This window comes from Rana temporaria, chromosome 5 (assembly GCF_905171775.1).
Source record: "Rana temporaria chromosome 5, aRanTem1.1, whole genome shotgun sequence".
Classification (NCBI taxonomy): Eukaryota; Metazoa; Chordata; class Amphibia; order Anura; family Ranidae; genus Rana; species Rana temporaria.
Genome location: NC_053493.1, coordinates 114,726,101 through 114,732,210, shown reverse-complemented (window position 1 = coordinate 114,732,210; position 6,110 = coordinate 114,726,101). Strand labels below are relative to the sequence as shown.

Genomic DNA, 6,110 nt, shown 5'->3' with positions numbered 1-6,110 from the left:
GGGGTAATGAAGGTGACAAGAAAGTGCAGAGTGGTAAGGAAGGTGACAAGAATGTTCAGAGGGGTAATGAAGGTGACAAGAATGTGCAGAGCGGTAATGCAGGTGACATAAATGTGCAGAGCGGTAATGCAGGTGACATAAATGTGCAGAGCGGTAATGCAGGTGACAAGAATGTGCAGAGCAACCATGGTGGTAAAAAGAAAGTGCAGAGCGGTAATGAAGGTGACAAGACTTATGGGTGTACTCACTTTTGTTGCCAGCGGTTTAGACATTAATGGCTGTGTGTTGAGTTATTTAGAGGGGACAGCAAATTTACACTGTTATACAAGCTGTAAACTCCCTACTTTACATTGTACAAAGTGTAATTTCTTCAGTGTTACATTAAAAGGTATAATAAAATATTTACAAAAATGTGACGGGTGTACTCACTTTTGTGAGATACTGCATGTGCCATACCTGTGAGCTCCCTCTGGAAGCTGGAAATCCCTGTCCTAGGCACCACTACAACAATGGTCTCCACTAGCTTTCGGGTTCTGTGCCAAGCAGCTGCCCTGTTGTTTAACCGCTTCATATCCATGCTATAGCCAAATGACGGCTACAGCGCGGACCTACTTTGCTGGTAGGGCGTCAATAGATGTCCTCCTGTGCTCGAGCGGCCTGCGCTCCCCCTGCACGTCTATGAGACTCACTGGGTTACAGATCAGAGTAAGGGGTCGATCCCGATCCCAGTCCCTTACCACATGATCAGCTGTCAGCCAATGACAGCTGATCATGTGATGTAAACAGGACCGATCACCGGCAGCTGTCAGAGAGACATCGGCCCTGACCGTGGAGAGCAGCTGCCAGTTCATCTGTGCCCACCTGTGCCACCTGCCAGTGCCACCTAACAGTGCACAAAAGTGCCGCTTACCAGTGCCCACCAGCACCACCTACCAGTGCACACAGTGCCACCCATTAGTACCCACAGTGCTACCTAGCAGTGCCAACAGTACCACCTATCAGTGCCCACAGTGCAACCAATCAATGTCACCAATCAGTGCCTCATCAACAGTACTGCCCATCAGTGTCACCTACCAGTGCCCACCAGTGCCACCTATCAGTGCCATCTATCAGTAGTACCTATCAATAACACTTATCAGTGCCCATTAGTGCCACCTATGAGTGCCACCCATCAGGGCCCATGAGTGCCATCTTATCAGTGGCCATCAGTACTGCCTTATCTGTGCCCATCAGTACCGCCTTATCTATCCCTATAAGTGCTGCCTTACCTGTGCCTATAGGTACCTTATCTGTGCCTTATCAGCGCATATCAATGAAGGAGAAAAATTACCTGTTTGAAAAAATTTATAACAAACTATGAAACATGATTTTTTTCCCCCACATTTTCCGTCTTTTTTTTGTTTAGCAAAAAACAAAAACCCCACAGGTGATTACATACCACCAAAAGAAAGCTCTATTTGTGTCAAATTTAATTATACAAATTTCATTTGGATACAGTGTTACATGACCGCGCAATTGTCATTCAAAGAGTGACAGCGCTGAAAGCTGAAAATTGATCCGGGCAGGAGGGGGATTTAACCTCCCTGGCGGTATGATTCTGTCTGGAATTACGTACCAAAAGCGGTACAATTATTTTGCAAGGAAATTTGGCGTTTTATACTGTAGGTCTGTAATTTTTAGAAATAACTGACTTAAATCTGACCAAGCAAGAGTCTTGTAGGCATCCCGGGTACATCCCAGGTGAGTAACTTGCCTGTGGATCCAGCGAAAGGTAAGCTGCGCCGCTGCACGTCCACCCCGAGCGTGACTCGGGGATACCGATCTTAGCATTGAAAACCAACCCCGAGTCACGCTCGGGGATACCGCCAGGGAGGTTAAGTGCCCAGTAAGCAAGTGGTTAATGAACAGTGGAGGTTAATTGCTCAGGCAGCATTTAGGGAACACTTTGCATTTCTTACTTAATGCAAAGTGTTCTCTGATTGTAATGCCGCGTACACACGGTCGTTTTTTGTGATGAAAAAAAACGTTGTTTTTTATCATGATACAAAACGACGTTTTTCAAACTTCATTTTAAAAAACGACGTTGCCTACACACCATCGTTTTTTCAAAATGCTCTAGCAAAACGCGGTTACTTACAACATGTATGACGGCACTCTGTTCCTTTCAAGTTCGCGTCATAACTTGCTTCTGAGCATGCGCGGGTTTAAAAACGTTGTTTTAAACGTCGTTTTAGCCCACACACGATCATTTTTTATGACACAAAAAACGACGTTTTGAAAAACGACATAAAAAATTGAAGCATGCTCGAATTTTTTTGGTCGTTTTTCAGAAGACATAAAACAACGTTTTCCCCACACACGGTCATTTTAAATGACGTTTTTAAAAATGTCGTTTTTTTTTATCGCAAAAAGAGATGGAGAGGCAGGCAGGTGATGTCAGAATTTTCATCTCGTCCAATCAGGGCCGGTTCCAACTGCTGAGATGTCAGACGTGCAATGTGAATTCAGCCATACAGGTTGCATGGCTAAATTTGCAACACATTCAGATGGTCTGCACAATAATGGGATCGCTTCCTGATCCGATTACTGTCCGAATTTACAGTTCACACTGCGATATGCGAACGGATCTGGCAGTGTCATTAACTTTGTATTGACACCCCCAGCGGTTCGTATAGGGCAGTGTGAACTGCCTGTGAGTCAGGTCACCGCATCGCACCAATGTGAACTGAGCCTAAAAGAAAATGGGAAAAATATGCAAATATGACATGTGAGCGACCTCCTGTGTTCGCTATGCAGCGGGGCAGCCATTTGGCATGGTACCCAGAAGCTAGCAGGGATTATTTGTATTGCGCATCACTAGTTGGTCCCATAGATAGTAATTATCTGAGCTGTCAGACAGAGGAATTGGAGTGTCCACATGGAATTGTCAGTCTACACAGTAGAGTTTGCTAAAACCTTGGAGCCCTCAAGCTTTAATGAAGGATTTCGAGGAAACTACAAGTGGTGGAAGAGTCACTTATGTCAGTATCACATTCCAACGTTCTAGACATCAGCACTGTAGGCTGCATTGTACTGAAACACAAATAAACTGTGTTCTTTTTCAAATATCTGGTCCTTTGAGTGGTTAACATTTGAAAGAAGCTTTACTTGTGTCTATAATAAATACAAAAATGCTATTATTGCAGTTTAGTTTAGATCAGAGGATGGGTAGGATGTAAAAATATCCCAGGAGGTTGTGAAAGGTTAATGTTATAACCCTGTATGTGTGTCCCTCATTCATATCTCTTTTTACAGTGTTCACAGAGCCTGTCAGTCAATGGATTCATAACCCGCCAGCCTTCCAATACATTGTCATACATTGTGTAAAAAGCACATGGGAGAGAAGGGGCGGCTGCAGAACACATTACCCTCTAGGGAGGCAAATAAGTGGGGCAGAAGGCAGCAGTGAACTGCTTTGAGATCAGATCAGTCTGTTCATTTTGGCCTTTTTTCTTCAGAACACATCATTTGTATCAGCATTTCTCAACCTTTTCTCAGTCACGACAACCTTTATAAGTATGCAAAATCTCAAGCTGTTGCTGATGTAAATGTTACTCACCATAAGTGGGAAACCTAAGCCTAGGATGAGGATACAATTGCCTTGTTGAAGTTCTTCACATCAGAATCCCCTTTCACATCAGAGGTCCCCTATCACATCAGAGGTCCCCTACTTACCTGGCAGGGGAGACACCATGATCATGAAGGTGGTTCTCCCAGGGCGAGGCTTCTCGGCTTCTCGGCCTTTTGGCTAGGACTGGGTGTGGTATCTGTCCTTATCAGTTGTCAGCGGAGCGCTGAAGCACCTCCTACATGGGGAGGGCGGATGCAATCCAATGACGTCATTGCAACTGGAAGGATGGTTTTAGCAGGGACTACACCGTGCTGCCCGACAGATACTGGGGGCCGGCCTATGGTTGAGTCTGAGCCATCTGGAAGGGTGCTCCTGGTGAGGATGGGTGCTGCGCTTGGTCTTGGTCTTTTTGCCGAGTTCTAGTCTGGCCTTCTGGCTGGCTGGTGTAAGTGCCATCTCTGTCGGCGATCCGGTAGGAGGAGCTGGTAATGCCCTGGGGTGAAACGGGGTAGGACCATGCAAATCCGCCGGGTTGACGGAGGGTCTGGAGGGGCTAGTATTGGTGGAGGCTGCTAACTGGCGTGGCAGTTCTTTTTTTTTTTTTTAAGTGTATTTTGCGTGTACTCGGGAGAGGAGCCGGACTGCAGGAGTTGGGAGTAGGCAGGCCTACCCCAGAGGCAATCTGCCACCTTTCTCCATGCCCCGGGTGGCAATGGCGGGTGTGTGAGGGGGTCCTCCCACACAGCTCGCCCTACCTGCTCCGCTTTGAAGCCCAACAGGGCAGAGGGACTCCCTACAAGGGAGTGAGAGGATCTAGCCTGCTCAACCAGCCCTGTTAGTCCTTCGCCTCTCTTTTTAGAGACCGCGTGGTCAAAGTGTGTGCATGTTAACCCAATTTCGAGTGCGTGTAAGTGTGGTGATTTTTGTGGGAGGGGGGTGGGCGTACTAAGCTCAGGCTTACCTCGCATAGCACACCCACCGGGAGCCGGGCTGAGACCACCAAACTTAATTCACATGTAGCCTAGACCGGGATCCGAACCCCTGGCTGTAGAGGTGAATGGCTTGTCAGCGCAGTGCCAATCACGTTGAGCCACCGCAGCTCCTTTGGCGTGGCAGTTCTCACCAAGAAAACCTTGAAGGGCCCTCTAGCTGGCAGGGGTGGAGGGCTGCACTGGCAGGTCGGGGGGTCGGATATGGAATGAAAAGCCTATGGTGCATGTGCCCCTGGAGTGGCAGTCCAGGGGTATCTGAAGATCACTGTGTGTGAGGGACACATTGATTTAAGATACCACCAGGGCTCAAGTCCTGCTGGAACGCGTGGGAACGGAGTTCCTGCACTTTTTTCACAGCAGGAACGCAGTTCCCTTTGCAGGACTAGAGCAGCCGAGCCACCCGAGCCGATCCTTCACTAAGCGGCGATGCCCAGCTCGAGTCACTGTCAGGGGCAGGCTAACCTTAGTAATCCTTTATGTTACAGGTCGCTTCCTGTATATGGATTCATCGGGTAGTGTGTGGGTTTTCCGTCACTTCCTCGATGCCGCAATGTCTCCTGGGAGCTTTTGTCATTGTTCCCAGGAAACATTGTGGAGGCCTGCCGTGAGTTATTGTGGGATTTAGAAAGAACTTGCTTGCGGTTTAGTAATTATGCATATAAGCGTATCATTTTTTTTTGGTGGGGGGAGTGGATCTTGGGTGGGAGTTCCCACACTTTTTTCCCCAGGACTTGACCCCTGGATACCACGGTCACTGCACCAGATACACGCTTTTTTTAGACCTGCCTCCTGGGCCGGGCCTTTTGGCTAGGACCAGAGGAATTTTTTATTCCTGGCCGGAGGACCTGGTCATTGTTGAACACAAGGATCACTTCTTTCACTCTCCTCTTCACTATCCCTTTCCCCCACTTTCTTTTATTTTAAGCCTATGTTTGTCACGTTTTTGTCTTATTTTTGTTTGTGCACGTTTTTGTTCACTGTGTGACTATTAGGGTGCCGGTACTCGGGCCAGGCCTGAATGTCTTGGGAGTAGGTGGACATGGCCTTCTGGCTTAGTTCACTTGCTCTCATGGGGTCTCCCTTCGGGAGAGCCCCACCTAGTACTGGGAGGGTTCTGTTTCGGCAGTCCCTCCTAACGCCCCGGGGGATCAGGGTTTGGGTCCCTCTTCACAGGAGGACCACTTGATGTTGCACCTTGTGAACACTCTTTATGTGTGTGCACATTTTTTCTGCACCGGGTGGAGTTTTTGGGTGTGTTCACACGCCATAAGCTTTTCAAAAAATCAGAGGTCCCCTATCACATCAGAGCCCCCCAAACCCCCATCATATCTAAGTCCCCTCCATCATGTCAGAGCCCCCCCATCACAGCAGCAGTTTCCCCCACCATAGAATATTCCCATCACATCAGAAGTCCCCCTAAACATCAGAGTTCCCCCATCACAGAGTCCCCTGTTCCCATTAGAGCCCTACATTAAAACAGCAGCATGGTAAAGCTTGTGAGGCAGGGC

At 48.0% G+C, this 6,110-nt stretch overlaps 1 pseudogene; it reads left to right on the top strand.

Annotated features, from left to right (window-relative positions):
- Nucleotides 1–3,706: 3,706 nt before the first annotated feature.
- LOC120942183 lies at nt 3,707–3,843 on the top strand (annotated as a pseudogene).
- Nucleotides 3,844–6,110: the final 2,267 nt, after the last annotated feature.